The sequence below is a fragment of the Lissotriton helveticus genome, chromosome 5_1 (assembly GCF_964261635.1).
Source record: "Lissotriton helveticus chromosome 5_1, aLisHel1.1, whole genome shotgun sequence".
In the NCBI taxonomy this organism is placed as follows: Eukaryota; Metazoa; Chordata; class Amphibia; order Caudata; family Salamandridae; genus Lissotriton; species Lissotriton helveticus.
This window is the reverse complement of record NC_136065.1, coordinates 1,255,273,975-1,255,287,149: the sequence shown is the minus strand read 5'-3', so window position 1 is coordinate 1,255,287,149 and position 13,175 is coordinate 1,255,273,975. Positions and strand designations below refer to the sequence as shown.

Sequence of the window (13,175 nt, the reverse complement as noted above, 5' to 3'; positions counted from 1 at the left end):
GTGTCAGGGGTTGCTGTGCAGGCTGCCAAAGTGTTATCAGGTATGGTACCTCTCCAGGCGCGTAGGGCGTTAACCTGAGCTCGTCAGCTCGAAGGCTCAAGGGAGCCGTAGTTACGTACAAAGTTCATAGGTCGCACGCTACTCCACCATTACAGCGTGTGTACCCCAGGAGCATCATGGTAGATGTTGTTTTATCAAAGCGGGTGCGCTTAACAAAGTTCCGAAGTGTGATGCATGGTTGCAGGCCAACTCTGGACACCGGTGTTTCTGGATTTTTGTCCTTCATCAGCAGAGTGTAGGATGAGTGTCAGGGGTTGCTGTGCAGGCTGCCAAAGTGTTATCAGGTATGGTACCTCTCCAGGCGCGTAGGGCGTTAACCTGAGCTCGTCAGCTCGAAGGCTCAAGGGAGCCGTAGTTACGTACAAAGTTCATAGGTCGCACGCTACTCCACCATTACAGCGTGTGTACCCCAGGAGCATCATGGTAGATGTTGTTTTATCAAAGCGGGTGCGCTTAACAAAGTTCCGAAGTGTGATGCATGGTTGCAGGCCAACTCTGGACACCGGTGTTTCTGGATTTTTGTCCTTCATCAGCAGAGTGTAGGATGAGTGTCAGGGGTTGCTGTGCAGGCTGCCAAAGTGTTATCAGGTATGGTACCTCTCCAGGCGCGTAGGGCGTTAACCTGAGCTCGTCAGCTCGAAGGCTCAAGGGAGCCGTAGTTACGTACAAAGTTCATAGGTCGCACGCTACTCCACCATTACAGCGTGTGTACCCCAGGAGCATCATGGTAGATGTTGTTTTATCAAAGCGGGTGCGCTTAACAAAGTTCCGAAGTGTGATGCATGGTTGCAGGCCAACTCTGGACACCGGTGTTTCTGGATTTTTGTCCTTCATCAGCAGAGTGTAGGATGAGTGTCAGGGGTTGCTGTGCAGGCTGCCAAAGTGTTATCAGGTATGGTACCTCTCCAGGCGCGTAGGGCGTTAACCTGAGCTCGTCAGGTGTTAAGCGCACCCGCTTTGATAAAACAACATCTACCATGATGCTCCTGGGGTACACACGCTGTAATGGTGGAGTAGCGTGCGACCTATGAACTTTGTATGTATTTCACTGCCTGACCTGTGATTTCGATTGGGCCATTGATTTGTGTCTCTGCGGACCGGTTTCTCCTGACGTCGACTTTAATCAGCTGATGACTCCTATCATTACTCACGAGTTGGTTTGTCCTGGCGAAAGGATTATGGCTGTGGCATTGATGCATGGACTACTTGGTCCCTGGAATTTACTGGCGGCAGCACAGTCTTTCTTGGAACAGAGCTTTCTTGAAAACCCACCGAGCTGTCCTCTGATGGTGATAGAGGATCCGGTGCTGGGAGAGCACGTATGTTCTTTTCCGCTTTTAAATTGGATGGCTGAACTGTTTTCGGATGAAGACGGTGACTTCCTATTGGAGGCTGTTGCAGCTTATTTTGCATACACAGTTATGTCATAGACCTTTTTCATGTTTGATATGCTGAGTACTAGCATTTCATTGACAATTCATTGACTTATTTGTCAAGTTTTTATTATTTACCTTGCCTATTGGCTTAAGACTCGATAAAGTACTTGGCTGTTTTATTTTTCTTTAGCATTAAATTTTCCTAGTTTTTAATGCTTTACCTTGCGGACCGTCCACATATAAACTTGCAATCTGCTCTCATGAGATGGCACTTCTATTATCTTATTCAGTTCGTTTCCGGATCATGAGGAGGTGTCATCTAGGTCCTGGATATCTTTACACCGTGTTAAGTTAGCATGGGCTCATTACCGGTTTAAACGCCATTTTTCCTTTTTTGCAACTTCTGCACACGACACTTAGTTGTTGCTTTAGCTTTCCACCTAGTAGTTCATCGTGGTTTACATGAGAATAATATGTTATTGGTCTACTATCTGCTTTACTTGTTAAACTATATCTGTACAGCGAGTGCTAAAGTTTCAAGAACAACACGATACAGAATTGTTATGAGGTCTGATCTCCACGACTTCATACTCATAACATAAGTGCAACTTCTGCCAATTCTGGGCATGAGGCGGGTTTTATATTGCTTTGCCGAACACACATACACAACAGTTGATGCGGTTCACATGAAGAGAGAGCTGGTGTATGCTGATGTGATTCCTTCAAATCTAAGACACTAAAGTATGGGCACGCCCTAAACCAACACAAAGAGACCTTCTTAGCAAATAATATAATATGTGTATTAGGGAGGGTGAGATATAAGCAGCCGCGGGCCGTGGAGGGAGTTACGGTGGGGCAGGGAGGCGGGGAGGGGGAGAAGCAGGGTGGAGCCCTCTCTACCTTGCCCCTCCCCCTCCCCGCCTCCCTGCCCCACCGTAACTCCCTCCACGGCCCGCGGCTGCTTATAAGTGTTGCTAACTCTTATTCATTTACAGCATGTTAACATACTGTCACCATTCGCTTTTTATGTACTAGTAACTATGCTGGTAATTTTGCTACTGATAATATGTGTACTTGTATTCTCCACCCTGCTTCTCCCCCTCCCCGCCTCCCTGCCTCACCGTAACTCCCTCCACGGCCCGCGGCTGCTTATAAGTGTTGCTAACTCTTATTCATTTACAGCATGTTAACATACTATCACCATTCACTTTTTATGTACTAGTAACTATGCTGGTAATTTTGCTACTGATAATATGTGTACTTTTATTATCTAAGGTACTACGCCTGAGAAGACGGCATTAGTAAATAAACATTTCAAATACACATCTGTTCTTCTTAACTCCATGTTCTGGTTTCTAAGAAATCTATAACGACCGACTGTTCATGAGTTCCACGTATCCTGAGGTACTATAAGTTCATATTCTGGATTGTCTAAACATTGAGAGTTTGTTATATCCAATGTGACACTGTACCTAGCTTGCTAAATAGTTTTTGATTACTAACGTGAGTTTTGGGACACCCTAATTCGCCGAGGTTCCAATCCTCTGTCCACAGTTCTGTGTGAGAACAGAAACCCTGCGACAGGGGCACCCCCGACCCTTGCTGGAGCTTCATCACACTTGCGATACAACTCCAGCAATGCATTCGCCGAGGTTCCAATCCTCTGTCCACAGTTCTGTGTGAGAACAGAAACCCTGCGACAGGGGCACCCCCGACCCTTGCTGGAGCTTCATCACACTTGCGATACAACTCCAGCAATGCGCCACCTTTACGGCACAGATACATCACGCATCTGTGCTGTTTTTGCCCCATGATGCGCCGCATTGTAAATGCAGCACACCATAGGTGACGGAACAGCGGCACAGAATGACTAACACATCCCTGGTGATGCGCCAGTCATCATAAATGTATCCCTATGCTTCTTATCTTGTTAGAGATGAACCGCCATATGTATCATCAAAGTTATTTGCATTTCCTAAATAGCGAACTTTAAGGAATAAATAGCGATTCTTTACCATTCCTAGTTTGCGATGAGCTATTTGCTAATTAGCCGAATGTAGCCCAATGAAGCCCAATGTAGCCCAATGTAGCCCAAAGATGGCCGCCAGACACACAAAAAAACAAATGTAGCCCAAATATCAGCCAGATGTAGCCCAACTATAGCCCAGTGACAGAATGACCAATCAGCTTCGCAAACCTCCGTTACGCGAAGCGGAGCGCTGTTACAGATATATATCTTTTTTTGAACGTTAATTTCTCAAAATCCACTGGAGCACATATATTGAGACCTAGCAAAGGCACATCGGGCTACCAGTCCCTAATATTTTGCCAAGTTTCGTGCAAATCCATTCAGCCGTTCAATTATTATTATTATTATTTTTTTTTGCCCCGCGGGGCCCTTTTAAAACCTCCACATCAAACCTAGGGGATCAGCGAGGATCTACTATGCCCCCTTATAGTTATTTCCCCCTTTGTTTTGACCTCCTCTTGTCTCTCGATCCTACCGAGAGACAAGATGGCGGCCGCTACGGACTGTTTGGAATGTTGACAGACGCCGGAGAACCAATCAGCTTCGCTTCACAAAGCTCCGTTGCGCGAAAAGTCCGCGAACCAGTGCGCTGCCCGGTCCGCTGTTACAGATATATATCTTTTTTTAAACGTTAATTTCTCAAAATCCACTGGAGCACATATATTGAGACCTACAAAAGGCACATCGGGCTACCAGTCCCTACAATTTTGCCAAGTTTCGTGCAAATCCATTCAGCCGTTCGGGCTAAAAGTGAGGCCAACCGCCCTATGGAAAACTCAATGTTAAAAACACGTTTTGGGACCCCCCTTTTTTCTCGGCCCCCACTGGACGAACCCCCCCCAAATTTTCAAGGGCTGCTCAGAAACAAAATGTGCCATTTTCCTGAAAATTTCAGCTAATTCCGTCCACAAACGCCAAAGTTATTAGACATAGAATTTTCAAAAAACCCATAGAGAAAAAATCCTAACTATATATACCTACTGGCGACCGCCAGTAGGTAATATATATATATATATATATATATATATATATATATATATTCTGCTGAGTTGTTCTGCTAATATATATATATATGTATATTACCTACTGGCGGTCGCCAGTAGGTATATATAGTTAGGATTTTTTCTCTATGGGTTTTTTGAAAATTCTATGTCTAATAACTTTGGCGTTTGTGGACGGAATTGGCTGAAATTTTCAGGAAAATGGCACATTTTGTTTCTGAGCAGCCCCTGAAAATTGGGGGGGGGTTCGTCCAGGGGGGGTCGAGAAAAAAGGGGGGTCCCAAAACGTGTTTTTAACATTGAGTTTTCCATAGGGCGGTTGGCCTCACTTTTAGCCCGAACGGCTGAATGGATTTGCACGAAACTTGGCAAAATTGTAGGGACTGGTAGCCCGATGTGCCTTTTGTAGGTCTCAATATATGTGCTACAGTGGATTTTGAGAAATTAACGTTTAAAAAAAGATATATATCTGTAACAGCGGACCGGGCAGCGCTCCAGGACGCGTACTTTTCGCGCAACGGAGCTTTGTGAAGCGAAGCTGATTGGCTCTCCGGTGTCTGTAAACATTCCAAACAGTACGTAGCGGCCGCCATCTTGTCTCTCGGTAGGATCGAGAGACAAGAGGAGGCCAAAGCGAAGGGGCAAATGACCATAAGGGGGCATAGTAGATCCTCGCTGACCCCCTAGGTTTGATGTGGAGGTTTTAAAAGGGCCCCGCGGGGCAAAAAAAAAAAATAATAATCATAATCGAACGGCTGAATGGATTTGCACGAAACTTGGTAAAATATTAGGGACTGGTAGCCCGATGTGCCTTTGCTAGGTCTCAATATATGTGCTTCAGTGCATTTTGAGAAATTAACGTTCAAAAACAAGATATATATCTGTAACAGCGCTCCGCTTCGCGGAGATAAAATTATATCTGTATTACCTAGCTGTTGCTAACACCAGTTAGCGACGGCTAGTAGGAGATAGCGACCATCTTGGGCCCCACTTTGCATGTGAGTGATATTTATCACTAATGACATGCAAAGTGGGCATGCCAAGATGTTAGCGACTGGAAACAGTCGCTAACATCGCTATCTCCTATTATCAACTTTTGGAAATATTCGAGATAAGCGCGAATATCTCCAAAAAGTAACAGCTGCCCTGAGCAGTTCTTAGCCATGTTATCCAATGGGAGGTGGATAACATGGCTAAGAGCATTAGCTCGGTAATGCATGAATATCGCTGAGTTTTCAGCGATATTTATGCATTGCGGTCGTTTTTTATCGTATTTGCGATAAACCTTGATAATAGCAAGGTTTATCTGCGATAATTTCTGACGGTAAAAAAATCTTTGCAATGCATCGTTAGGGATAAATATCGCTTAACTTTGGTAATATGCCCCAACGTCTGTTAACGTTCGATTAGAAGGAAATCAGGAAGTGTTGAAAAACATTGTCTGCGCCATCTTGTCTTTTTTCAAATGCCACACTTTTGTCGTGCACGGCAGCCATTTTAGATGCCTTGACCAAACCCACTCTGTGCACGCTGTCGATCCTTAGCATGGCTCCCCACCCTCGCAAGCATCTCACCCAGGCAGTGGTCACCCCCGCTCTCTGTCTTATGCATGGGTAATAAACCTCCCCCCATCTGCGCTGCTCTTCCCTGAGAATCACACCCTGTGCCCGCCCGACACCTCCCTTTCGCCCTATTCACTACCGCACCCTCTGACACTCCTTTTCCTCTGTGTCCGATTGTCCAGGCCGGTCCTAGGCTATCAGCTAGCCCTGCAGATGTAGTTTATGGCCACAGCTGTAAAGAATCACCCCTCTTCAAAGGAGTTATAGTAGATCAAGGCCCACACTCGATGAGATCCGTCACAGCAGAAGCGTTGCTATTATCTGAAAACCATCCTGTATTGTGATTGGGGAGGGGACCGAGCGTGAAGCGGAAGATTCTAGGGATGACTCTTTGTACATCAAAGTTTTTACAATTATGTGTCACATTAAAAATATATAGCACTCCGACAAAGTAGTAAGATTATAAAACTTTAATAATTTATAAATATATACAAGAAAACAAAAATAGTAATAACATATAAACATTTTTAGGGAAAAACAACGAAGTAGCGGTCGGCTGTGCGAATAGTCCCAACGCAGCACAACGTCCAGATTTCCGGCGTGGGGCGTCGCGGGGGGTGGGTCATCAGTAGCAAACTGTTGTGCGAATAGTTCCAAGGCAGCAGAACGCGCCGAAATCTAGATGACACGAAAGTGATGTCTAGTAAGTTGCCACCCAGCAAATAACGGCGTGGGGCGTCGCGGGGGGTGGGTCATCAGTAGCAAACTGTTGTGCGAATAGTTCCAAGGCAGCAGAACGATGGCACCAAGGTGATGTCCAGTAAGTTGCCGCACTGGTTTTGGTATCCTACAATGCTGCTCCGAATAACGGCGTGGGGCGCCCCGGGGGAGGCGGCGTGAACGGGCCTCTCCCGGTGGAGTGTCATCTGTTGTAGTGGGGCGCCCCTTTACCGTTTCAGTTGCCATTCCGTCTGTTTTTGGTCCACTGTGTCAAAAGCCGCAATTCAGCTGAGTTGCGCCCACTCTTGCGGTGCAGCGATAGGCGGCTGTCACAGGACTCTCAAAATGGCGGCAGGCTCTTTCTTTTTTGGGCCTGGTCCACTGAAATGGCCCTGGGACACCTTGGAAATCGGACGCTTGTCTGCTAGGTCTTGGACCCCATTCTCAAAAGCGTCCCCTCCGCCTTGAGAATTCATCAAAAGTTTTGGGGGCCCCGACTCCTGCAGGCTTCTGGTGGGGAGCGGCTGCCATGATTGCTCGCGGAATGACCACGACGGAGCTACGAGATGGTGGTGCTCTCATGCTGACGCCAGTTTAGTCTGAAACATCCAGAAACAAGGTGGGGCTTTCATCGTTTGGGAAAAAAAAAAGTTTTCATCCAATGAAAAGTGTTGTTTTTAGGTCATATGATCAAGCCTTCCATCATTAGGAAACCAAAAGTAAAATGAACCAATGAAAAGTTTTATAAACAAGTCACATGACCTGTTATGCGGCATAGGGTATAAAATGCGGAGAAAATACGTTGGCACGTGAGGCGGCGTCAGTAGCGGACCGATGTGCGAATAGGCCGAAGGCAATACAACGCGCCAAGATCCGGATGGCACCGAGGTGGTGTCCAGCAAGTTGCAGCACTGGTGTGGCCATCCTACAATGCTGAAAGTCGGCGTGGGGCGCCCCGTTGGCCTGTGAGTTTGCGTCAGTAGCGGACCGATGTGCGAATAGGCCGAAGGCAGCACAACGCGCCAAGATCCGGATGGCACCGAGGTGGTGTCTAGTAAGTTGCCGCACTGGTGTGGCCATCCAACAATGCTGAAAGTCGGCGTGGGGCGCCCCGTTGGCCTGTGAGATGGCGTCAGTAGCGGACCGATGTGCGAATAGGCCGAAGGCAGCACAACGCGCCAAGATCCGGATGGCACCGAGGTGGTGTCTAGTAAGTTGTCGCACTTCTGTGGCCATCCTACAATGTTGAAAGTCGGCGTGGGGCGCCCCGTTGGCCTGTGAGATGGCGTCAGTAGCGGACCGATGTGCGAATGGGGCCAAAGGCAGCGTAACAATATTTTTTGTATGGAAGATACCACTAGGCGTTGAGATGCCAAGATTCGGATGGCACCGAGGTGATGTCTAGCAAGTTGCTGTACTGGTGTGGTCATCCTACAATGCTGAAACTCGGCGTGGGTCGCCCCATTAGCCTGTGAGATGGCGTCAGTAGCGGACCGATGTGCGAATAGGCCGAAGGCAGCACAACGCGCCAAGATCCGGATGTCACCGTGGTGGTTTCATAGTTGAGAGGCACTTCATCTGCAGTGGGGCGCCGAGATCCGGATGGCACCGAGGTGATGTCTAGCAAGTTGCTGTACTGGTGTGGTCATTCTACAATGCTGAAAGTCGGCGTGGGGCGCCCCATTAGCCTGTGAGATGGCGTCAGTAGCGGACTGATGTGCGAATGGGGCCAAAGGCAGCGCAACAATATTTTCTGAAGAGAAGACACCAAAAGGTGCTGACATTCCAAGATCCGGATGGCACCGAGGTGGTGTCTAGCAAGCTATGCAGTTGAGTTGTGTGCGCACTTGCGGCGAATAGGTCGAAGGCAGCATAACAATGTTTTTTGAATAGAAGACACCACAAGGCGTTGAGATTCGGTTACCACCGAGGTGATGTCTAGCAAGTTGCCGCACTGGTGTGGCCATCCTACAATACTGCTCCGAATAACGGCGTGGGGTGCCCGAAGGGGGGGGGGGGAGCCGGCGTGAATGGGCCTTCCTAGGTGGAGGCTCGTCTGCTGTAGTGGGGCGCCCCTTTACCGTTTCAGTTGCCATTCAGCTGAGTTTCGGCTGCTCTTGATGCTACAGCGACAGGCGGCTGCAAGAGGACTCTCAAAATGGCGGCCTGTTCTTTGGATTTGGGCCTGGTCCACTAAAATGGCCCTGGGACACCTTAGAACTCGGACGCTCGATTTTTTTTTCCTTTCCTGTACATGCAAAAAAAGGTAAATGCCCGGTACGTTACACGCTTCATCTGCCACGATGAACTCTCCAGAGGAACCGAAAAAAAATATAGTTGTGGTAACTATACCATGCATCGTCATATGGAGAGGTGGCACTAATTAATGATAGTGCTGCATAAAAGAGAGATTTGGAGGAGAACCCCTGACCTGCTAGTACATTCATCAAAGAAGTGGCACTGAGAGCTTCAGAGGCAAGGGAAACGGTCCCAAATATTTAGAAGAACTTTGGAAAGATTAAAATGACATGTTTAGATTGTGGCAAATTAATTTCATGTGGACAGATGAGTGTTACTCTAATAAATACAGCATATGAACATCATCATAGTCGATGGTTGGTAGAGACATTTCGACTATATCCTGGACCTGCCCGTCCTCGCCCAAAATGGCGCCGGAATAAATGGGACTCGTAACTCCTTGTTGTGTACTGGTTGCAGAACCTTGAAATCACGAGATACGTATGCAGTTTTGAAGCACATGGCGGGCGGGGACGAGAATTGATTGACTATTTCGACATCCCTATTGATATTAAGTTCTGATGTGTTATTGATTACTGTACTGTTGAAAGTTCGAATTAACGTCACCCATGGTACTTGCCCGCAAATGTATATCTAGATAATTTTATTGTAACTGGCCCTGTCGTATTTTAATTATAAAATGTACGTCCACCGATTCCGTAACTGTTAGACACCTTAGTTCTTGCAACCTGATGGCCCGCCCGTTACGTTCCTCTACAGTGTAAATGTCTATTCATCATATACGATTACAGTTTGCTCTGTGGCAGGCCCACATGGTTATAGGCTCGTATTTGTATAATGAAATTTTCACAATAAAGGTTTTTAAAAGAAAACATGGTAGTAGTATATACATTGGTAAAGTTTTTAATAATAGTGACTGTTTTAGAATCATTAAAAGGCAAGTGAAATAAAGCAGACCAATTACATGAAGGGTAAAAGGTATAATACGAAGGAACGCAGTAAAGATAAATGGTCAAGGGCTGTTGTGTTTTCTATTCCTGCAACATAAAGTGATCGATAAGAATCTCATATTCAGGCGTATCGGCGACTAAGACAGCAGGTCGACCCTCTTTTGCTCAACGGCTCCGTCATGGGACGAAGAAACGCTCTTTTTCTCGAAAAAAGAATATATTTTACTTGCAGGACAGTTGTAAAATTTCCGGGAAAGTACATTAGCCTGGAACATTATAACATATATTTAAGAAAAAATAATGTTCGGAAGTAATGAAAAGCGTAATTTTTAGGTCATATGACCAAGCCTTTCATCATTACAATAAGAAAAGTAAAATGAACCAATGAAAAGTTTTATTAACAAGTCACATGACTTGTTATGCTTACGTTACGCGCTGCGCGCCCCGGATGACTTCCGGATGCGCTAACACGGCGCGTCATATGACGCATTACGCGACAACGCAGGTACAGAATATAGTCAAAATGTCTCCACCAACCAGCGGTCGGAACACAACCCCTTTCAGCAGGCTAAATAGTTCTGTTAAATGACAACAGAAGGGACAGGCAACAAGAACCATCAGTCAAAGAGGGGAGGGCTAGTTCTTCTCTACCGGGTTACATTGGGGCGCTACCGGAACTGATCGAATTGGTAGTCTACAGTGTTTCTGGATGTTTCAGACTGAAGCTGGGGTTAGCATGAGAGCAGCACCATTTCGTAGCTCCGTCGTGGTCATTCCGCAACCAATCATGGCAGCCGTTCTTTATCGTTATTTTGGGCGGGGTGGGTGGCGGAGCCGAGCTGTTTTGCAGCCATCATTGTGTGGAGTTCAGTTCATCTCACTAGTTTTGTATTTGTCATGAGGGGTTGTTCCTAATGTTTCTATTTTAGCGAGGTCAAAAAGAGATCCCATTAGTGGCCTACTGATTTTGCTCGATTCCTTTTCTTTTTTTTTACACGATTTTTCGTTATCTGCAAAGACTAAACAGAGTATTGCGACTCTGTGTTTGTTTGTAAATAGAGAATGAACCAAAGAGAACTAATTCTAAAACAGTAAATACTTGGATAACAATCAATCAAATGGAGAGAGAAGCAGGCACGACGGATTACAACGGGGGCAAAGGCCTGCGTTAACTACCTTTCACTATCTGCAAAGAGAGAGTACTCCTAATAGAAATGAGGGGGGGGGCACCATTCAAAGCAGATCAGTGTGCATAAACACGAAAATGTTTTCACTTACCACGTACTTGACATTCGACAGCTTATGATATTTGCTATTAAAAAACCATTGAAATTCACTGAAAAAACCATAGGTTATAGACCATATATAGTTAGGAATTAGCATTTAAAAAACCTTATTTTACTCACACAAAACCATTGAAATTCCATATATAGTTAGTTGCACTAACTATATATCGCGCACCCGCAATCCACTGCTGATCATGTCACATATTACATCATTCATGACATGGTCAGTGACATCACTGATGACATCACTGATGACATCTCAAATGACATCACTGATGACATCACTGATGACATCTCATTTGACATCATTCTTGTGCTAATACGATAAACCTCTTCAGACTCTAATATAACCTTAGATACACTCAGTGTATACAGACACTCACACACTGCCACTCATCCATGGAGTTACTCACACACCCAGTCAGTCATGCAAAGAAACAATCTCACCTCCATTTCTTCAACTATACAGTTAAACACACCTTACTTATTGAAACATATACTAACACATATTTACTCTCTTATACAATCCCTGATACAAGTTCACAATGATCGATACAACCACTCACTCATTCAGTGGCTCTCATGCACAGTTATTTATATATGCCAACTCTCACATGTACTGTGTTTTACATATGTACTTACTATGACATGTAGCATTGAGATATCCATTCACTCATCAATACACTCATGCACACATTCAACTGCCCATGTAGCTGTTTCCACATGCACTCTTGAACTCATACACCTAGTGAATAAACTGCTCACACATCTATGCATAGAGTCACACACCTTCCAGCCACCCCCACACAAACTCAATCTCCCATAGAAATACTTGGGCAACCAATTAATAACACATATAGCCTCTCGTATAGCTAATGATCAACACATGCAGCAGTTTACAGAACAACAGACATAATGATGCACAAATTAAGACAGTTTAGTCACTAACCCATGCATTCAGTGAGACACATTTAATCACTCACTCATACAGTCAGTCACGCACCTACTAAATCCTTCATCCAGACACTTATACATCCACTCATTCTTCAATATGTAAGACATATTTTAACTTTACAGAAACATACAGTCACTGGATGTTGTCATCAGTGATGTCATCAGTGATGTCATTTGAGATGTCATCAGTGATGTCATCAGTGATGTCACTGACCATGTCATGAATGATGTAATATGTGACATGATCAGCAGTGGATTGCGGGTGCGCGATATATAGTTAGTGCAACTAACTATATATGGAATTTCAATGGTTTTGTGTGAGTAAAATAAGGTTTTTTAAATGCTAATTCCTAACTATATATGGTCTATAACCTATGGTTTTTTCAGTGAATATATATATATATGAAGTCGTAAATCTTAAATATTGTAATATACACCATTAATATAATGTTAAATATATCTCGCTAATTTTTAATACTACATAATCTATGTAAATACATATTTATGTAAGCACACACATATATATATTATATAACACAATTAAAAAAAATATATATTTAAAAATGTTTTTGTTTAATTATTTAAATGTGCCACTATAAAAAGCAGACCATATATATATATATACATATATATACATATATATATATATATATATATATATATATATATATATATATATATATATATATATATATATTCACTGAAAAAACCATAGGTTATAGACCATATATAGTTAGGAATTAGCATTTACAAAACCTTGAAAATTCACTGCAAAAACCATAGGTTAGAGACCATATATAGTTAGCTGGACATTTTATTGACATAAAACCAATGAAATTCCATATATAGTTAGTTGCACTAACTATATATCGCGCACCCGCAATCCACTGCTGATGATGTCACATATTACATCATTCATGACATGGTCAGTGACATCACTGATGACATCACTGATGACATCTCAAATGACATCACTGA

The 13,175-nt window shown here is 44.4% G+C and overlaps 1 protein-coding gene across 3 annotated transcripts in view; it reads right to left on the bottom strand.

The window, feature by feature from the left end:
* Window positions 1-13,175, bottom strand: part of LOC144755273 (uncharacterized) — a 168,766-nt gene that overhangs the window by 48,241 nt on the left and 107,350 nt on the right. The window lies entirely within an intron of this gene.